Source organism: Biomphalaria glabrata, chromosome 5, assembly GCF_947242115.1.
Source record: "Biomphalaria glabrata chromosome 5, xgBioGlab47.1, whole genome shotgun sequence".
Classification (NCBI taxonomy): domain Eukaryota; kingdom Metazoa; phylum Mollusca; class Gastropoda; family Planorbidae; genus Biomphalaria; species Biomphalaria glabrata.
The window spans coordinates 29170298-29192679 of NC_074715.1; the positions used below are offsets into that span (position 1 = coordinate 29170298).

The following is a 22382-nucleotide window of genomic DNA, read 5'->3' on the forward strand; positions in this document are numbered from 1 at the left end:
ATAGAGAGAGTCTTGATTAGATATATATATATATATCAATGACAATGATTCTATCAAGATAAGTTAGGCTATAAAGAAAAAAGAAAAGAATTTTTTTTTCACATTTAATTATTAAGATATTCTAATAACTTAGGATGATTGATCTAGATCTTTCTATGACTGATGAGATCTAGATCATTTGTCCACTTTTCTCTTGTCCCCTTCCCCACCTCCTAGACCTAATCTAGACCCAGATTTACCTTTTTTATTTTTCCATTTTTTCACCTGGCTTCCATTGAAGAGGTTTAGCCAACATCCGGGCCTTCGTGACAGATAAGGTAAAGGTTTGTTGTCATTCATGGCTGCTTTACCTGTGTAGCAGTCTGTGTTCGTGTCGTGCCGGCCACTTCTGTCCTAGTCTTCTTTCCAAATTTCATTCGGAGATTTTTACTTCTGCTAAACGCCAAAGTCCCATTTTGACAAAGCTAATACATTTTTGGATTCATGTTTAATTTTTACTAGATCTAGATCTAGAAAGGTAAATAATTAAGTAAATACACTAGTCACAAGTGAGTGACTAGTGACTAGGGAGTAGTTAGAACTTAGTGACACTTAGTCATTCTAGATATCTAGATTGACTAGATCTAGTTAGACTAGTACTAGAAATCTAGATCTAGTTAGAGTTAGACACTGATAGTGATAGACTCTATAGTTATTTTTAGTTACGATAGTCGATAGTATAAAAAGTGATAGTTTGATTGTGTGTATCAAAGTTTTAGTTTAAGTTAGGAAACTCTTTGTCTAGAGTCTAGACTGTCTAGACCTATATTATATAATTAATACTTTAATGTCAAATGAAATTCAGAACTGATATTATCATATTAATTATTTATGACAGATGACATAGATCTATATATATTATATTCTTTATACAGGCAATACTCCAATAGACTAATAGAGATCTAGTCTAGATAATTAATCTCAGAGCAATAAAATAGATCTATAAAACAAGACAAGTAAACAGTTAAAATACATTATAACACTTGTGACTTGTCTAACTTATACTGGTCTCAAATTACCTCTAGAAACACTCCATCTTATGAAGTGATAATTTGTTTCTGTCTAGTGTTTAGATCTAGATTGATTAATCTAGATCTATAAGTTATTAAGAGGTATAAAATAGACTTATATAATTTATTATAATCTTTAAATAGCTCTATTGGTAGGAAAAGTAAACTAACTGTAAAGCTAAAGCACTAGAGCCAGTAGTGGCTAATTAGCTAGGGATCTCTATATCCAGACATCTATTTAAAGTCAATTTAGTTTTAATTATTTTTTTCCACTTATTAGTGTTGGGGTACCACACGTGATATTTATTTTATATTTAAATTAGATACTATACTTAAATAACTTAAAAGACATTATTTAAAGACTTGGTTAAAAGTAAAAGATTGTGGCTTTACTTGATCTGAAGTTTACAATCTCTTTGATACATTTCGTAGTTTAATGCTGCACCCACTATGAGCCATCTGTGATAGAACAATATTATAATTTTAAAAGAGGGAGCACACTGGACCTAGTTACACTGCCACAGCATTCATAGCAAAAGGTGAAGGTCACAGCTCTAATGTAGTGTGGCATGTTGGGCAGTGGGGCATATATGTACACACTTAGTTCTAACACTCTGGTCTGCCTGTTGTTTACTATCTCTAGGCACACTGCTCATTCTGATCAATAGTGTTCTTAAAGTAGAAGTATATCAATACTAAATGATGCTTTCAATTAAAGTTAGGAAATTAGTGATACTCTATAGACAGCAGGGACAGTTTTATGAATTATAATTCAGCCTACAAAGACACAATTTAGAATTTATGTATAAGCAAGTTTATTATTCACAGGTTTTTACCATAGAGTGCTGTTTTAATATGAGAGTTTGATTTTTTTGTTTTAAGTTCTTTCCATTATGTACACTAAGATATTGATAAACTTGCATTATACCAGGCTATTGGTCTTGGTATTAAGGAAACTTGCAACATTTTAAGCGGTTAGAAATTATTTACCACCCATCCCAGTGGCACTAAAGCCTTTGGAGAGCTCTGGCCTGCTTCAACACTTTCTTTCCTTTCAGACCTCTTTTGATCTTTACACCTCCAGCCCTGAACTTTTAATTTGTTGTAGATCTACCTCTGCATCATCAATCCATCCATCATATGAATTCATGGTTAGCCTTTGGTTTTTTAATGGTCACATATTCTGTTTTTGGCTCCTCTTACATTCTTTCAAGGTGACCCAGCATATTCTGTACTTCGTTACATTTCTGACACTATAGACAGGTATTCATATATAATGGATGCATCTTCTGGTTAGTGTGTATCCAGTTCTATCTTAGTTTCATAGATTTTTTTTTAAAGGATTTTCCTAAAAATTCAAAATATTTAGCAGATTTTCTGTTGTTTTTGCCAGTGTCCAGGTCTCACCATTGAGCCTTCCTCTGTTTTGTGAGATCTTTTTTTTTCCTTGATAAATTGTTTTGCTTATAACTAAGTGGGTGGGTGCTGTAGTGTTGCTTCCTGCTATTCATTCATTTATTTCTGTTAGTATGTTGTTTTTGGAATGTATTGAACTTCCTAGATATTTCAACATTTTTAAACATCAGTAATTTTAATCAATTGTTCCTCTGTCTGTTTGTCTCAAGTCCTGCTGGTTGTGATCCCCTTGTGTTTATGTGTGCATTCCTTTGAACTCTCTCTAGTGTCAAGTTAAAAACATCCATGAAAGATTTTTTTTTTCCACATTTTTGACATTAAAAATTAATATGCTTAAACAAAAGTATATTTTGAACTGAAACATAAAACAGGTGAGACTCAGGGTCTGAGTAATTACAAACTATTTAGTTTAATTTGATGGGAAAAGGGGGAGTGAACAAGTTTAACTTAAAAACTGTGTGTGTGTATGTATTTGTAAATAACTTTACTTGTGTTCAAATGTTTCTTGTGTCTACAGAAAGTATTTTTTATTTAAATTTCTGTCTTTTACTTGATTACTGTATCATTTGTCTCGACCTGGGAAATATTTAGTGTGTGTCTTTGACAATCTTAGATCTGATTCTCTTCTGTTCATCTCTGTTGATCTGTCACAATCTATCAGTATAGTCTATACATTTACTGCTGTAATGTTACACTGATCACATCATTCAAAACTCTTAAACCCTTCACCTATCCCTTAGTTTGCTGAACCGTTGGGGCACCACACAGAATCTGTTGACCGTCTTTCTCCATTCCTCTTTGTCTTTTGCCTTGCATAGAATTTCATTCAATGCGGGGCTGTCCATTCTTTTGTCTTCACATCGCTTTCTCTGTCTGCCACTTCTTCTTTTTCCTGACACTGTTCCCTGAAGGAAGGTCTTTGTGAGCCTTGAGGACCTTGTGATATGGTCATAAAGCTTAAGTTTGCGTCTTTTGCCATTTGAAGACACATAATGGATGTAGTAGACGTCACGTGAACTTTTTCCTATACATGCAGATACTCATGTCAACTAACGTCTCTTTGGTACATACATAGTTCAAGTAATCAAATATTGATGAAAGGTACTCATGTCAACTAACGTCTCTTTGGTATATACATAATTCAAGTAATCAAATATTGATGAAATGTACTCATGTCAAAACGTCTCTTTGGTACATACATAGTTCAAGTAATCAAATATTGATGAAAGGTACTCATGTCAAAACGTCTCTTAGGTACATACATAGTTCAAGTAATCAAATATTGATGAAAGGTACTCATGTCAAAACGTCTCTTTGGTACATACATAGTTCAAGTAATCAAATATTGATGAAAGGTACTCATGTCAAAACGTCTCTTTGTTACATACATAGTTCAAGTAATCAAATATTGATGAAAGGTACTCATGTCAAAACGTCTCTTTGGTACATACATAGTTCAAGTAATCAAATATTGATGAAAGGTACTCATGTCAACTAACGTCTCTTAGGTACATACATAGTTCTAGTAATCGAATATTGATGAAAGGTACTAATAAACAAAAAAGTTCCCCTTTCAGACTTTGCGATCTATGTTGCAGATGATCTGTTTCTGTAGCCCGCGCTTAACGAGGGTGTCATCTGGCCAGCACAACGATCAACCGTCTTTACTTTTCCCCAACTCATGTCATGTACCCATTAGAGCTGGGTGAACTCAGAGGAATCCAAAGATCCTGAAATTTAAAAAATCCCGGGATTCGAACCCAGGACTCCGGTTCGGAAGCCAAGCGCTTTACCGCTCAGCCACCGCCTCTCCTAAGGTAGTAATACTAAGACATTAACATTTAGTCATTTCGTGGTACACTGGGCTATCCATCTGGATCATAGTACCTCTCATACATACACACATCTATTGTTGACTTGACACACATACATGACGCTGACTTGACACACATACATGACGCTGACTTGACACACATACATGACGCTGACTTGAAACACATACATGACTCTGACTTGACACACATACATGACTCTGACTTGACACACATGCATGACGCTGACTTGAAACACATACATGACTCTGACTTGACACACATACATGACTCTGACTTGAAACACATACATGACGCTGACTTGACACACATACATGACTCTGACTTGAAACACATACATGACTCTGACTTGAAACACATACATGACGCTGACTTGAAACACATACATGACTCTGACTTGAAACACATACATGACTCTGACTTGACACACATACTTAACTCTGACTTGACACACATACATGACTCTGACTTGACACACATACATGACGCTGACTTGACACACATGCATGACGCTGACTTGACACACATACATAACTCTGACTTGACACACATACATAACTCTGACTTGACACACATACATAACTCTGACTTGACACACATACATAACTCTGACTTGACACACATACATAACTCTGACTTGACACACATACATGACTCTGACTTGACACACATACATGACTCTGACTTGACACACATACATGACTCTGACTTGACACACATACATGACGCTGACTAGGTCTACTTCTGAAATTCATTATCAAAAATTGAACTTCCCTTACTATGAAAAACATCTTATTTGCTACTAACATTCGATTTGAACAGTTGTAGCTTCAGTGTCTGCTAAATATAGCACAATACTTGAACATTTCTTCCCCCATTAAAATGTTTATGCACTTGTAGTCGACATGCAGCACGCCTGAATAATAATGTAAAACTAATTGTAAAGATTCCCCTACCTCTCGACACCCTCTCTTTGGTTTCTCACGGCCAGCACCCAGGTAATAGAGACGAGCCATCCATCCTACACTGTCACATCACCTCTCTAAACAAACACCTGAGTTTTGCTAGGCCTTATCTCCACGGTACTTGTCCCCCCCCCCCCCCCCCAAGTTGTCTTGTGACCAGACATTTTTCAGTGACATTCTCAAGTTGATATTTAGTTCATTTGAGCTGCTTCATAGAATCTTAGTTAAGGTGTTACACCTTTTGTCATGGGCGTAACTGGTGATGCACATTTTAAATAGTTTCTCTTGAACTACACATTTGTAGCTAGATGTCGCCTGCACATTTGTAGCTAGATGTCGCCTGCTCATTTGTAGCTAGATGTCGCCTGCACATTTGTAGCTAGATGTCGCCTGCACATTTGTAGCTAGATGTCGCCTGCACATTTGTAGCTAGATGTCGCCTGCACATTTGTAGCTAGATGTCGCCTGCACATTTATAGTTGATTTGTCAATAAAATGAATAGGACCCTTCCCCCCTTGGCGTTTTGGCGTTCTCAAACTTGTGTTTTTAATGGGTTCATTTGTGGTCGTCATTTTACGTTGAAGATGCCTACTAGAAAAAGACAACTTTGTGTGTGTGTGTACATTGAAGAAACTCGATTCTTCTTGATGATTAGAATTGGGCTTCACTCAAGACAGCGATCGATGAAACCTGTTTCTTGAACTTTTTTCCTCGCTTGTCATAAGTATTTTTTTTATTAGGCTAATATAGTCTTTAATAAAGTCCGAACGAGTGTCACAGCCTGCTAAAGATGTTTGGTCTCCTGCTTCAGCTACTTGAATGTTATACATGTCTACTTCAGTGAGGTCAGCCTGGTCTAGTGTTTAGGGAAGTACTCCGCAAGTCATCATGACATACGTATAAACATGAGATTTCACGAGCGTCTTGTCGGGTGAGTTACAACTTCAGAGAATCAAATTTAATGAATCAAAGATGAAAGGTATGAATATTCCCCCCCCCTTTTTTTTTTCCTTTTGTTTTTCCCTAAACGCAACACTCACTCAACCATCTATTTTTTGTCTTTTGTCTACTTTGAACACTGCCTTCGGTACTTGGTATAAATACTTTGAACGGCCTTCTATTTCTTCTTTCCACCAGACTTGTTCCATGTACTATAAGATTACACTTGAATGCTAGGGAGCGCAGAGTACATTGCTCACCTTACATTTCATTAGCCATCTAGTCCCCATTGGAAGTAGACATGCTAAACTGGTGCGTGTTGGCAGCAATCCTACATTATCGCGGGCAACTCGAGGCGCGTGCCCTTTGATAGGTCAGAGTTCATGAGTAGATAATGGTTGTCATGTCCCCAGAAATTCTGTGCATAAGTAGTTATTCACTTTTCGCACCGTGCGAGGGAAGTTACATGTGCTCAATGTTAGGGTAAGTTGGTGGTATAGAACTATGTACAGATACCGTGACTGTTAGATCTAGGGTACATACGTTATCGACTGAAGAAAGGATGATAAATAGGAACATAGACAAGTAGATTAACTTCCCCTTAGACTCTCAATATATGCTTTTTGTGTGTTACATGCCATCTTTATTCATCTATATAGATCTATTGTTGTCACAGACTGGACGTTTCAATATAAGTTGATGACTGTGAAGCCGTCTTAAATCTCATGCACATCTTAGTTGACAATAGAGCAGACTGTTATTGAAATATAATGTTTATCGTCTTGACGTCATTAATATATCAGTTGTGACATTCTGAGTGACATTCTGAGGCGATCTCGTTTGTAGACTACACTAAGGCTAACACATACAGGCACAAATACCTACACACACTGATTGTGGTAGTGAAGCGGTATTCAGTTATCTATCTTGATAATCTTGTAATGACGATGCGCTTCTTAAGTAGTATTTGTCTAGTTAAGTGTTATGTCAGGACAAATATCCCAGCAGCACTAATACAAAACAGGTGAAACTTGGTTATCAGCTGGTTTTGCTTACTTCACAAATTGTTGAGGACTTAGTGCCAACACTAAATGTGTATTCTGTGAGAGGTTTGCTATCTTCAGTGGTGAGAGTGTTCTAAGTGGTTTTCATTGGAAGTTGTTTTCATTGGAAGTTGTACGTTTTGGTTTCATTGTATTTGAAAACAACAAAAAAATGTCTATTTAGTCTACAACCTGTTAGCAACATGTCTTTCCTTCAATTGTTGCTTTTCAAAACCTCTTCCATTTTTTTTTATGGCTGGTCAATACATGTTTGTTTTCGATTTGAATCAGATCTGTATTGTTTGATCCCAATTTGATTTTTGGGCGTTTTCTCTTTCCCTAGAATGACACATGAGTTGGGCTTGAATCTTGTCTTGAGCTCTCTTTCATTGTGATAGCAACATTTGACATAATTGGTGGAGTAACCTTTACACAGTTGCGTGGCGGAAACTTAGTGTGTGTGGTCATACGCCGTGTCCAAGTCTATTGTGTGTGTGTCTACAGATCAAGGTCAAACTTGACCGACCGTTGGCTCAGGGAGGCGTGGTGGCCAAGTGGCTAAGCACTTAGCTTTCACACCGAAGGGTTAGGCGTGAAGACTGTGCCTTGGATCTTCTGGATTTGGATGACATGACATTAGTTAAGTTTTGGAAAGGTTTCTGATCTTTGTGATGGACACATAGCACCTTCGTTAACCTTCTGCCATAGAAACAAATGAGCTTTATATCATCAGCCCTGTGGACCGAAAGGGGGACTTTACTTTGACACTAATTCTGTATACACTGCCTCCACGCACACTAATTCTGTATACACTGCCTCCACGCACACCAATTCTGTATACACTGCCTCCACGCACACTAATTCTGTATACACTGCCTCCACGCACACTAATTCTGTATACACTGCCTCCACGCACACTAATTCTGTATACCCTGCCTCCACGCCCACTAATTCTGTATACACTGCCTCCACGCACACCAATTCTGTATACACTGCCTCCACGCACACCAATTCTGTATACACTGCCTCCACGCACACTAATTCTGTATACACTGCCTCCACGCACACCAATTCTGTATACACTGCCTCCACGCACACCAATTCTGTATACACTGCCTCCACGCACACTAATTCTGTATACACTGTCTCCACGCACACCAATTCTGTATACACTGCCTCCACGCACACTAATTCTGTATACACTGCCTCCACGCACACCAATTCTGTATACACTGCCTCCACGCACACCAATTCTGTATACACTGCCTCCACGCACACTAATTCTGTATACACTGTCTCCACGCACACCAATTCTGTATACACTGCCTCCACGCACACTAATTCTGTATACACTGTCTCCACGCACACCAATTCTGTATACACTGCCTCCACGCACACTAATTCTGTATACACTGCCTCCACGCACACTAATTCTGTATACACTGCCTCCACGCACACCAATTCTGTATACACTGCCTCCACGCACACCAATTCTGTATACACTGCCTCCACGCACACTAATTCTGTATACACTGTCTCCACGCACACCAATTCTGTATACACTGCCTCCACGCACACTAATTCTGTATACACTGCCTCCACGCACACCAATTCTGTATACACTGCCTCCACGCACACCAATTCTGTATACACTGCCTCCACGCACACTAATTCTGTATACACTGTCTCCACGCACACCAATTCTGTATACACTGCCTCCACGCACACTAATTCTGTATACACTGTCTCCACGCACACCAATTCTGTATACACTGCCTCCACGCACACTAATTCTGTATACACTGCCTCCACGCACACCAATTCTGTATACACTGCCTCCACGCACACTAATTCTGTATACCCTGCCTCCACGCACACTAATTCTGTATACACTGCCTCCACGCACACTAATTCTGTATACACTGCCTCCACGCACACTAATTCTGTATACACTGCCTCCACGCACACTAATTCTGTATACACTGCCTCCACGCACACTAATTCTGTATACACTGCCTCCACGCACACTAATTTTGTATACACTGCCTCCACGCACACCAATTCTGTATACACTACCTCCACGCACACCAATTCTGTATACACTGCCTCCACGCACACTAATTCTGTATACACTGCCTCCACGCACACTAATTCTGTATACACTGCCTCCACGCACACCAATTCTGTATACACTGCCTCCACGCACACTAATTCTGTATACACTGCCTCCACGCACACTAATTCTGTATACACTGCCTCCACGCACACCAATTCTGTATACACTGCCTCCACGCACACCAATTCTGTATACACTGCCTCCACGCACACCAATTCTGTATACACTGCCTCCACGCACACTAATTCTGTATACACTGCCTCCACGTACACCAATTCTGTATACACTGCCTCCACGCACACCAATTCTGTATACACTGCCTCCACGCACACTAATTCTGTATACACTGCCTCCACGCACACCAATTCTGTATACACTGCCTCCACGCACACCAATTCTGTATACACTGCCTCCACGCACACTAATTCTGTATACACTGCCTCCACGCACACTAATTCTGTATACACTGCCTCCACGCACACCAATTCTGTATACACTGCCTCCACGCACACCAATTCTGTATACACTGCCTCCACGCACACCAATTCTGTATACAATGCCTCCACGCACACTTTTTTTTTCACCATTTTCTCCAATGTGCCTTTTTTTTTTTTTCGTGTTTGTTTCTGAGAACTATTTGGAAGAGATTCTTGTCAAGGTACAGAGTTGAATGGAGAAGGACGGTCAACAGATCATGTGTGGTGCTCCGCCTAATCACTAAGGAGAGGTGAATGTGTTGCAGGAAAGATCTAGATTCTATTTGTTGTTTCTAGTTAGCTCAGCCTACAATGTACAGTAAGAATGCATTAACGTTTAGTTTTGTATTCAAGACGATGAAAAGTTTTTCTTGTACACGTTTCTTGTCCTCCTTTACCATCAACAGAGTTGCTGACTGCAGTTGGTACTATTGTAAAGATATGTGTTTAAACACACTCTATATGTTCTCAAAAGCAATCTTCATAGACACAAACCTCCGACGTTGTAGCGCCAACTAGCATTAACACAGAGTCCATTAAAATAAATTAATTTACTGGGTCCGTAATGATTGAAATAATAGATACCTATTTGAAATACTTTATGCCAATGGTGATTGAGAAAATTGTATTCTGTTGCCCATATTGATTTAAATACTGAATGCCCAGAATGATTTTGTCTTTTGGACAATGGTAGCATGTCCACCACGTGACTCTATTTATAGAATTTGGCTGTTGGCCAATCAAATAGGAGGGGAGGGTAACAGCAGCGGGCACTGCGGAATGAGCGTCATTGTGTGACTCAATTCTTCAGAAAGGGCCACCTCATTTCTTCATTAAGTTGGCCTTGATGCGCTCGTAGGGACACAGCTTCGTTTAGCCTGCCCGGGTCTCGTGTATTTCTATTCATGGCTTTGTGTTTACATCTCGTTGCGTAAGTTATACAAGTAGTATTACATAATGTCCAAAACTAAAGTAACTTAAAATGGTTAAAAAATACACAACATGTAGGCCTATTAATTTAGGAATTAGTTTATACCAGTCTGTATTGATAACTAGGTAAACTCCGAGATATGCTGTCTCGTCCTAAACGTTTCTGTAATGAGACAGGTTAGCAGGTCATATTGGAAAGTGTGTTGCCTAATACAGTAGTTCATTTTGCTAACCGTTTCGTAATTTGGTCTTCTCCTGTTCCAGTCTATCCATAAATTCATCTCGTGATACAGAACTGTGAACTTTGAATTATATTATTATTCCATTCTGGTTGCCAGAGATTGTCATTCATTAGTTCACTGACAGTTTGTATTAGTGAATTGTCATTCATTAGTTCACTGACAGTTTGTATTAGTGAACTCTCCTGTTGTTGTTGTTTTTTTGTTATTCTTTGCCAGCGATCTTTTTATTTCCATTTCTTATTTCAATAATCTATCTTTAGGTTTTAATCAGTATTTCTCTTCCATTATTTTCATTTCTAATTCCATAGAGACTGAACTTTCTTTGCGTAATATCTCTTATTGTTTCGAGGGTGCGGGGGTGCGCGTTCTCAGCGTGTCTTCTCAGCTGTGTGTTGATACCATCTAGCGCCTAGAGACACAGACGAGTTTGAGGCAGACTGTCACTTCTAGAACAATCTTCAACTAACACATGTGTGATAGATTTACAGTCATTTTGGTAATCTCTTGGTTTGCTAGAATATCTGTATTTAGTATTTGTTTGACTAGTCTGTTGAAGCTTTCAATGGTGGCAACTTGACACACTGCAAGGGTAAACAACTCCGTGTTATCTTATACTTAAAATAGATTTTGAATATTTAATGGTCTCTCATGTATTCTTATGTAAATTAGTTCCACACTTTACTGCCATAAACATATTGAAGCTGATGACAAAGATTTTTTTTCTTTTCAATCAATTGTATTGGTAAAAAAAAAAAGTTTCATTACTCAATGATTTCTGTAACCTCCAAACATGAACTATCAACACGTCAACACTGTATTCTCCCATTGAGGAGAGAAAAAAATGGAATATTAAACAGAAAAAACAAACGCCGACGCAACATTGACACACAGGAAGTGTTTGTCTAGCACGTGCTGTGGATAGTTCTGGATACAATCACACAATCCTAGATTTCCTAAAATGCATAGTGTCTTCATGTTTAGTTAGCCTGACACCTGTTTGTGTACAACATTGTTATAACTGACTTGGTTTCTTGTACAACGTCTTGCTACTGTAGTCTTTTGGTAAAGTGTACACAAAACAATGGGAGGGCTGTCAAAAGAGTGGGCGGGTAGTGCTAGGAGAAAGTGTTGTTTCTAACTAAATGTGTGTGTGTCTTCTAATGCAGTACTGAGATGTGAAGTTTTTAAACATTCAATCAGTGTTTGAACATCGTTAAGTCTTGTGCTCCCACTGGCTTCTCCTCCCTTGTCTTCTTACGTATAGAGTCCAGGTATTCTCTCTCTCTCTCCCTCTCTCTCATCTACCTGTCTCTAGTCATTCAACTCACCTGTTAAAACATATTGACAAGGCTACTTGAATATTGGGTCATCGTGACACTGGTGCTCACGAACACATGCGACATATACACACACACTTGATTGACTTTAACTGATTTCGTTGCATATTTACTTTTTCATTTAAAAATGGATGTTGACATTTGGAACTTAGTCTAGACGTGAACTAAATTCTGTCTAGATTTGTGCTTTTAAAATGTAGAAATATTGCTCCAGATTTGAAAACAAAAATAATTTTGTCCCATCTTAACGACATGGTGATCATCATGCAGTGTAGCTGGTGTCATTGACATTTGTAAGAATAATGACATGAATCACTTAATGATTATAATTCATCTGACTGATTACATCTGATAAATGATTCCTAGCAGTTAGTTGAAGTGATTAATCGAGAGAGAGGGGGAGAGCTAGCTGCTTTTCCTATGCTACTGTTCAAATGTCATTGACTTGACACAATTGTAAGTCATTTAGTAGAGCTACATTTGAAGGAGAACACCGCCCGGTTTTGTATGAGGGGTCTTTCTTGTCATTGGAAGTTAAACCAGATGGAGAGTGACTAACATTGTGTGCAGACCCCGCGACCACTTTCATCGATAGTCGTTCAATGGTTTTGGATGAAAAGTCTAGTTTACAAAATGGACAAGACGGATGATGAGATATATCGCAGTAGGCCTATATACATTTACAATGTGAGAACAACAAAATCAATCTCATGCTCCTTCTGAAGACTGAATAAAGACATTTGGCTCCTTTTGATTGTCACTATTACAAACGTTTGAAATATTTTGACTTGATCTCGGATAATAATTTTTCTATTTCCTCAACTCTAAGCTTTCTCATAACTACGCTTTTCTTTAATCTATTTGTATGTGTATATTACTTTGGTCCTATGTTGTTTTCATTCTATGTTGGAAATTGAGCTATTTCTATTGTCACTTTGTTAGATATCCCTTGAGTGCATTCAAAGTATATTTGTCGAGCTCATGGCTGCAGACACCACAGTCCAGACTACATCTCGTTGAGAATCAGAATAATAAGTTAACATGCAATCCAATGAAAGCCCCAACTGCTTGCCAAGTAAATCTTTGGCTTCATTTGTTTTCATGCTATAGTTCCACGACTCCTATTTCTGAATGCAAGCCTTCGATAGGAGACAAGATACTTCAACAAATAATAAACAAACCTTATTATCTAGTGTTCTGTGTCTATGCGAGACAAGATAGTTCAACAAATAATAAACAAACCTTATTATCTAGTGTTCTGTGTCTATGCGAGACAAGATAGTTCAACAAATAATAAACAAACCTTATTATCTAGTGTTCTGTGTCTATGCGAGACAAGATACTTCAACAAATAATAAACAAACCTTATTATCTAGTGTTCTGTGTCTATGCGAGACAAGATAGTTCAACAAATAATAAACAAACCTTATTATCTAGTGTTCTGTGTCTATGCGAGACAAGATAGTTCAACAAATAATAAACAAACCTTATTATCTAGTGTTCTGTGTCTATGCCTACATGCTATCTCGTGTTGGCTGTGATCTGGTTGACTCGTTGCACTAGTGTGTCTTCATTCCTCCTACCCCTCTCCCTGCCCCCGTTCCACGGAAAGACTTAGTATGGTATGTTCTGTACATTTTCTATGTTTCTGTATGCAGTGTGGTGGCGGTGGTAAAGTGGGCGGACTGGTTCAACCACGACACAGAGAAAAATTACACGTACTTTTGGCACAGCTTTTAGTCTTCCTGTCTAGCTGACAACTCAATTAGGGGACATAAGGTTTGTTTCTCTTGTTCGGATGTATTTCTTTGACTTCATACACTGATTCTCATGTAAGTCTGAAACTTGGCCTTTATAATTTAACATTTTGTTTTGATTATAGTACACCCCCCCCCCCCCAACCAGACAGTGTGAGTAGAATCTAGTAGAATAGTTTATTTTTGTCTCTATGTGAAACAAAGTCGCCAGACCAATAATCAAGAGGTGACTATTCACTTAATAAATTACGATTGTTATATAAATGTAGATTGACATTATTTGGGGTAGGGTGCTGCGATTTTGAGAATCGCCCTCAGGTGATTAGACAATACTGATTGATCGATCGCACTATGTTTGAGTTTATGTGTGGGAAGGTTTGAGATTGGTTACGATCATCCATTTGACAGTCTATAGTACACTAATAACGTGCAGTAATGAGGCTGTTACGATAATCAATTTGACAGTCTATAGTACACTAAGAACGTGCAGTAATGAGATTGTTACGATAATCAATGTGACAGTATATAGTACACTAATAACGTGCAGTAATGAGACTGTTACGCTAATCAATGTGACAGTCTATAGTACACTAATAACGTCCAGTGATGAGGCTGTTACGATAATCAATGTGACAGTCTATAGTACACTAATAACGTGCAGTAATGAGACTGTTACGATAATCAATGTGACAGTCTATAGTACACTAATAACGTGCAGTAATGAGACTGTTACGATCATCCATTTGACAGTCTATGACTGAAATTATTGGGTAGATTCTAAGAGGTGTAGAGTATAGGAAAGTGTTAAGTTCCTTTTTTTTTCCCATATCCAGCAAATGTCATGTTTATATTCACTTTAATTGTAGTCCATCTTTGGCCAATGTAATGGCACTCATATGTTGAAAAATTAACATTGAAAGAATAAAGTTGTATTACTTTTTTTATCTTTTACATTTTTTTCTGGGTAATTTATTTACATTTTGTGAAGGTTCGATGATAATATTGTATGTTTTATACAAAGGACGTCATGTATAAGAAAATTCAAATAGTTGTCTATGAAACTCATGTTCCAGTCCAGTGCCATTAAATGTATGCGTTTTAGTTGGTAAGCTCTGACTGTCTTTATCTTGTCTAGATCTAACGAGCACTTCTAGGTAAGCAAGAGCCACAAACTAGGTTCTTGGATTCGCTCTGTTACACTCAGGTTGGTCTTGGACTCTATGGTCAATGAGCAAGAAAATTTATTTTTTTTATTAAATCATAGCAGTTCATTCAGAGTGAAGCAATTCAGTTCATTCAAATTGAAGCGATTCAGTTCATTCAGAGTGAAGCAATTCAGTTCATTCAAATTGAAGCAACTCAGTTCATTCAGAGTTAATTAATTTAGTCCATCCAGAGTCAAGTAATTCAGTTCATCCAGAGTCAAGTAATTCAGTTCATCCAGAGTCAAGTAATTCAGTTCATCCAGAGTCAAGTAATTCAGTTCATCCAGAGTCAAGTAATTCAGTTCATCCAGTTACTATTTTGTTCTAATTCAATAAATACATCTTGTTCTTCTCAGAGTTGTTCGTGTATTTCTCTCTCTCTCTCTCTCTCTCTTGTCTTCTATCTCATTTCTCTCTCTCTCTTGTCTTCTATCTCTTTTCTCTCTCTCTCTCTCTCTCTCTCTCTCTCTCAGGTAGGGCAGTAGCACACGTGTGTGTGTGTGTTTGTTTATGGGGACATAATCGATACAGTTTTGAAATGTTTTTTTTAAATGTATCTGAACACTGTAATAAATGTATCTGAACACTGTAATAAATGTATCTGAACACTGTAATAAATGTATCTGAACACTGTAATAAATGTATCTGAACACTGTAATAAATGTCTGTGATTGTAACCTGCACATTTCAAAGTGAACTTGACAAATGCTTGGTTATAACATGTTTGGCTACTGCAGACTGCGTATGAAATGAGAATGCAGGATACTCAGCTATGTGAATACACAAGAATGGACAGACTTGTTGACATTGCTTGGAGTAAATCTGATAATTAATGAAAACTTAGTCTTTGCTTAGACAGTATGATCAGAGCGTTGGGCCGCGGGTGTATGTTCTATACGTATGTTCTCAAATTTTGCTGTTATTTTACTCGAAGATCAATACAGTGACAGGCCACTTTTCAGTATAGAAATAGAACTTGAGGGTATAACTACTCTTGAATAGACAATAGACCTATTGCTTGTATTTCAAACTTCTCTCTAACTCTCACTTCCGGACTTTCACTTCCAGCCTTGGTTTTCTTTTTTTTTTTTGTTTCTGCTTTTGAAGAGAAATTATTATTTCCATCCACTGGAGGGATTGGGGGAGGGGAGACAATACACATGCATCTAACACCGCCCCACAGTGTTCTACACCAAAATCCTTGACCTTAACTCTACCGCCCTCGGCAGATCTTACATGTACTAGGCAGGTAGTCACTGTTCAGAAAGCATTATTGATGTATAAGTTACCGGCTGTATGTTGACGCTCCATGGCTCTGTTCCCCTTGTTGCATGCTCTCTGTCTCTCTCTCTCTCTCTCTCTCCAAATTATGCAAACTAATGACTGTTTTACAACACCTGTTGCTTCCAACATTTGGCCCACATGTTTGTCATTTTTGAATAAATTATCTCTTGCATAGACACATACATATCTGCGTGCTATATTCACGTATCGAGCTGGTATATCAACTATATCAATACGTTTCACTCTAAAACTGAGGATCTCGAGTGCGAATCTTAGGTGAAAGCTAAACACATTTTAAAGCTGAAAAGTTGTACACTTTTTAAGCAGCATTAAGACCGCTAAGAAAATGTCTCCTCCTCGTGAATGGTCACAAATGACCATGACTGACCACATTTATGTTGTTTTGGTTTTGGACTGCTTCACGTGTTGCGCCTAGTTAGTGGTGGAGTCTCATTTCTTAGACAAGTTTAGACAAATCTCACTGAGCGTTTCTCTCTCTCTGGAAGTCATAAATAGCTTTTACTTTCGCATGCTTCATTCTTGGCATGACTTGAATAGATCTAGATTTATTTATTTATTTTCTCAAAGGATTTCACGCCATCCTAAAATCAAGCTTCAAACTGGCACACGTCTGTTGGCCTTAGAAATGTTAAGTTGGCAGTATGCTGATCTGAAAAGTTTGGCATCTGATGCTGTTTGGTGGCCACTTTAACCTATTGCCTAAAGTCAAATATAAATGCCTTAGGCAACGTCCAGCTGCTCGACAAAGATACCTTCTGCTGACCTCGTTTAATTCTGCATTTCCTTAGGGGCTTTCTGACAGCTTTCTATACCACGCTTTTATGAAAGTTCGCCATTCATTTGACCTATTTTCTCCCAGACACCTGTAAAATCTTTGCTCCAAAAACTGAAATATAAAATTTCGCAGTCTTTCTAGCCCTACACAATATCACAAACTGTTCCACATTTGACGTCTCTATAAATAGTCTATTATCTCTTGCCGTCAACAAAACTGGCCAAGCCTAACACACAGATCCTACTTATTACATTCAACGAAGACCTCGCTTATCAAAAGAAACAGCGAGCCAATTATTTCAGAACTCTAAATATTTAGATCTACCTTGCAAATCTAAACTGGTATAAGTGTCTTCATTGAAACGACTTAGAGAAAGAGAGAGTATGGATTAGAGAGAAAGGATTGAATGCAGTTTTCATGAAGGTCTTATAGAAGTGATTGAGTCAAAGACATGACTTGTTGGTTGTCTAGTAGATTGTTTCAATGGTTCTATCCATGTTACTCATTGCTCAATCTGAACATCTTTACAGTCAATGAAATGACTTACGTCTCTGGACACATTTTTGTTTTCTTTTTTCTCTCTTTTCATGACTGTTTAATAAATAGTTGATATCATATCATGTGAATGTAATGAAATGTACACAGTTGAGATAGTTTAAGCTGCGTGTCTACGGGTACTAACATCAGGTAGCCATCAGTGGTAGTCTGACATTTCAATGCTCCCCAGGTACCATAGCAGGATTGTCTACCTCCGCCATTGCTAAATCTTTTTTCTTTTTTTTTTACCCTCACATTTTCTTTCAGTTCTCTTTTTTTGGCACTTTTTCTCAGTCTCTCCCTCTCTCTTTTCTCTCTCCTTCTCTCCTTCTCTCTCTCCCTCTCTCTTTCTCTCTTTCATTTTGTCTCATTTCTTCTCACTGTCAGGTTGTGAAAATATTATCGAAGTCCTGTTGCCATGGTGATCTGTATCTCACGTTCAAGTCTGGCCTTTCACTGCTAAGTGTTTGACACTGGCATGACGTGTGTGTGTAGGGAGAGGAGTACTTGAGAAGCTGGTTCTCACACTGGCATGACGTGTGTGTGTAGGGAGAGGAGTACTTGAGAAGCTGGTTCTCACACTGGCATGACGTGTGTGTGTAGGGAGAGGAGTACTTGAGAAGCTGGTTCTCACACTGGCATGACGAGTGTGTGTAGGGAGAGGAGTACTTGAGAAGCTGGTTCTCACACTGACATGACTTGTGTGTGTAGGGAGAGGAGTACTTGAGAAGCTGGTTCTCACACTGACATGACTTGTGTGTGTAGGGAGAGGAGTACTTGAGAAGCTGGTTCTCACACTGGCATGACTTGTGTGTGTAGGGAGAGGAGTACTTGAGAAGCTGGTTCTCACACTGGCATGACGTGTGTGTGTAGGGAGAGGAGTACTTGAGAAGCTGGTTCTCACACTGGCATGACGTGTGTGTGTAGGGAGAGGAGTACTTGAGAAGCTGGTTCTCACACTGGCATGACGTGTGTGTGTAGGGAGAGGAGTACTTGAGAAGCTGGTTCTCACACTGGCATGACGTGTGTGTGTAGGGAGAGGAGTACTTGAGAAGCTGGTTCTCACACTGACATGACTTGTGTGTGTAGGGAGAGGAGTACTTGAGAAGCTGGTTCTCACACTGACATGACTTGTGTGTGTAGGGAGAGGAGTACTTGAGAAGCTGGTTCTCACACTGGCATGACGTGTGTGTGTAGGGAGAGGAGGAGTACCTGAGAAGCTGGTTCTCACACTGGCATGACGTGTGTGTGTAGGGAGAGGAGTACTTGAGAAGCTGGTTCTCACACTGACATGACTTGTGTGTGTAGGGAGAGGAGTACTTGAGAAGCTGGTTCTCACACTGACATGACTTGTGTGTGTAGGGAGAGGAGTACTTGAGAAGCTGGTTCTCACACTGACATGACTTGTGTGTGTAGGGAGAGGAGTACTTGAGAAGCTGGTTCTCACACTGACATGACTTGTGTGTGTAGGGAGAGGAGTACTTGAGAAGCTGGTTCTCACACTGACATGACGTGTGTGTGTAGGGAGAGGAGTACTTGAGAAGTTGGTTCTCACATTGACATGCCGTGTGTGGAGTGAGGAGTACTTGAGAAGCTGGTTCTCACACTGACATGATGTGTGTGTGTAGAGAGAGGAGTACTTGAGAAGTTGGTTCTCACATTGACATGCCGTGTGTGGAGTGAGGAGTACTTGAGAAGCTGGTTCTCACACTGGCATGATGTGTGGAGTGAGGAGTACTTGAGAAGCTGGTTCTCACACTGACATGATGTGTGGAGTGAGGAGTACTTGAGAAGTTGGTTCTCACACTGACATGATGTGTGGAGTGAGGAGTACTTGAGAAGTTGGTTCTCACACTGACATGATGTGTGTGTGTAGACAGAGGAGTACTTGAGGTACTAGTTCATGCATTTAAATATTGGTGAAGCCCACAATCCGACATCCAACAACTCAATTTGATGTGTGTTGCTTTAATCGGTTTTCAAAAAGCTTTACTTTTATTAGCGGCCCCCGAAAGGGGAAAAGACGCTATTAGTTTTGTGCGAAATGTCTGTCCGTCCCTCCCGTTTATATCTCCTAAACTAGAAAAGATATTGAAAATCCGACATACAATATTTTAGACCATTCAAAGTTCTGATGCAACGGCTACTTTTTTTTTTCTGAAAGCGAAAAATCTAATTTTTAAAATCAGTTATGCAAGTATTTTTTTATAGAGAAAAAGCGAATTAGTATACATTATAATTTAGACCTAAATTAACACGAATAGTAATCCTGTAAACGACATTTTCGTGCACTTTTTTTTATTGCGAAAATGTTTTTTTTTTTTTTTTGAGCATTCGAAAAAGAGATTGAGCCTTTTCAAAACAATTATATCAATTATATCACTTCAGTTAGGCCAGTGGAGGCGCGGTAGCTGAGCGGTAAAGCGCTTGGCTTCCGAACCTGGGGCCCAGAGTTCGAATTCTGGTGAAGACTGGAATTTTCAACTTCGGAATCCTTAGGCGCCTCTGAGTCCACCCAGCTCCAATGGGTACCTGACATTAGTTGGGGAAAAGTAAAGGCGGTTGGTCGTTGTGCTGGCAATGCTACATGACAACCTCGTTAACCGTAGGCCACAAAAACAGATGAACTTTACATCATCTGCCCTATAGACCACAAGGTCTTAAAGGGGAACTAGTTAGGCCAGGTTCACATCTAACTTTGCATTCACTTGCACCTATCCTTTGATCTGCTGTACCGTTGGGGCACTACACAAGATCTATCAACCTTCTTTCTCCATTCTTATCTCTCATTTGTCTTTGATATAATTTCATTCGGATGTTCTTTCTGAAAATATTGAAGCCTGCGTGGCTGGACCACTTCGGGGGCCGATTTGAGTTTGTGTTTCAACACAAACTGTCTTTGTAATCTTGTTTTCCTTGAAATAATGAGTGTCGCTGTACACCTCTGAACAAAGTATGGTGTGTTAGCTGCCTGTTCTTGAGGTCCGAGTTCATCCCCCGGCTCGAACTGTTTGTTGAGTACCTCCAAGTATTGCGTGTAGCGTGAAGAATGCGCTATGCGAAAGTAATTTCACAAATTCAATAAGAAATAACATAATACAATACAATATACATACTTGAATGCACTGTAACATGTATCAATGCTTTGACATTCATGCTTCTCATCAGTCAAACCAAACTTGTGGCTCTTTCAAATTTCTGTTGCGTAATTCAAGCTGGTAGATTTTCAACATTTTTATCCCAAAGCAAGCGACTTTTTAAGGTAATATTCGGCGAAATTGTGATAAATATTGCAATTTTTTAAATAAATTCCATGTTCATTGTATTGTTCGTTCGTTTAATGTTGATGCTGATTTACTACTTGAATTTATTCTTGAAAAACAGCAGCAGAGACAAGTCGAACTCTTGAACAGTTTCAATGTTTATAAATACAAGTACATTTCTAAATTACAGTGCTCTAGCATTGAACTATATCCCTAAACTGTAACGAACACTCTCTCTACAAATTTTAACACGTCTCGCTATAACTAGAACAAAATTTAGCCTTTAAATACATTTTTGATTAACCCGTACATGTTCACATGCAGCTGTTCCATTAACAAAGGGTCAGCTACAAAACACACCATTCCTTGACTACGCAGAAATTCCTATTTTTCCTACCGTCATAGTACAATGAAAAGAAATCTCTACCTACAGCTAACTTCATAGGTTACTCTGATCTAATGTATATACTACAATTAACATCATATTGACACTTACTCTCATGTTTCTAGTCCCCCCACCCCCCACTCATTATATTTTTTTTTCTTCTTCCGTGGCATCAACTCTTCAAGCCATAATTTTTATTTTAAAAGTTGAAGACTCCAAAAGAAATGAACGTGACTTTGTTAATCTCCATTCCTAACTATTTATTCATCGCCACAACCAAAAGATCATATTTCCTCACACATAACTATCCACAGGGGTTAACCTGACCTCGATCAGTCTGCTTGCAATTCAACCTTTCTTTATATTTTTAAGATCGACCTTATTCATATTTTAGATGTTGTTTACATTTTGTTGTTTTTTTTAAAGAATAAATGCTTGTTTTTTTTGTCTCACTCAAGTAGCACATTGCCTTCTGTTGTCTGTATCGTGTTAGATCTGACATCAAAGAGTTTCTGTCCAACAATCAATGATTAGTACCTCTCTGTACATACAAGATACTCGTGCGACCTGTTCTCTAGATGCGGCGTTAGTTTCGAACTACCTCCTAGGAATGTTTTCTTTCCACACTTATTCGGATTAGGTAACCTTTGAACCCCGGGGGGGGGGTACAGTTGAATTTGTCCACGTTTTCCTGTATTACTCAATTCTTTTTTGTATTACTCAATTCTTGTTTGTATTACTCAATTCTTGTTTGTATTACTCAATTCTTGTTTGTATTACTCAGTTCTTGTTTGTATTACTCAATTCTT

General features: G+C 38.6%; 1 protein-coding gene across 7 annotated transcripts in view; it reads left to right on the forward strand.

Annotated features, from left to right (window-relative positions):
* The first annotated feature begins 318 nt into the window (after positions 1-318).
* Positions 319-22382, forward strand: part of LOC106064223 (KN motif and ankyrin repeat domain-containing protein 1-like) — a 75362-nt gene continuing 53298 nt past the window's right edge. For 2 of the 7 annotated variants that reach the window (XM_056028430.1, XM_056028434.1), the window contains exon 1: positions 14017-14178. The gene's annotated coding sequence lies outside the window, so the exon portion shown is untranslated. Of the gene's footprint in view, positions 518-6578; positions 6686-10631; positions 10769-13999; positions 14179-22382 lie in introns of those variants that run through there. The other 5 variants (XM_013222756.2, XM_056028431.1, XM_056028432.1 and 2 more) reach the window with 5 other exon arrangements.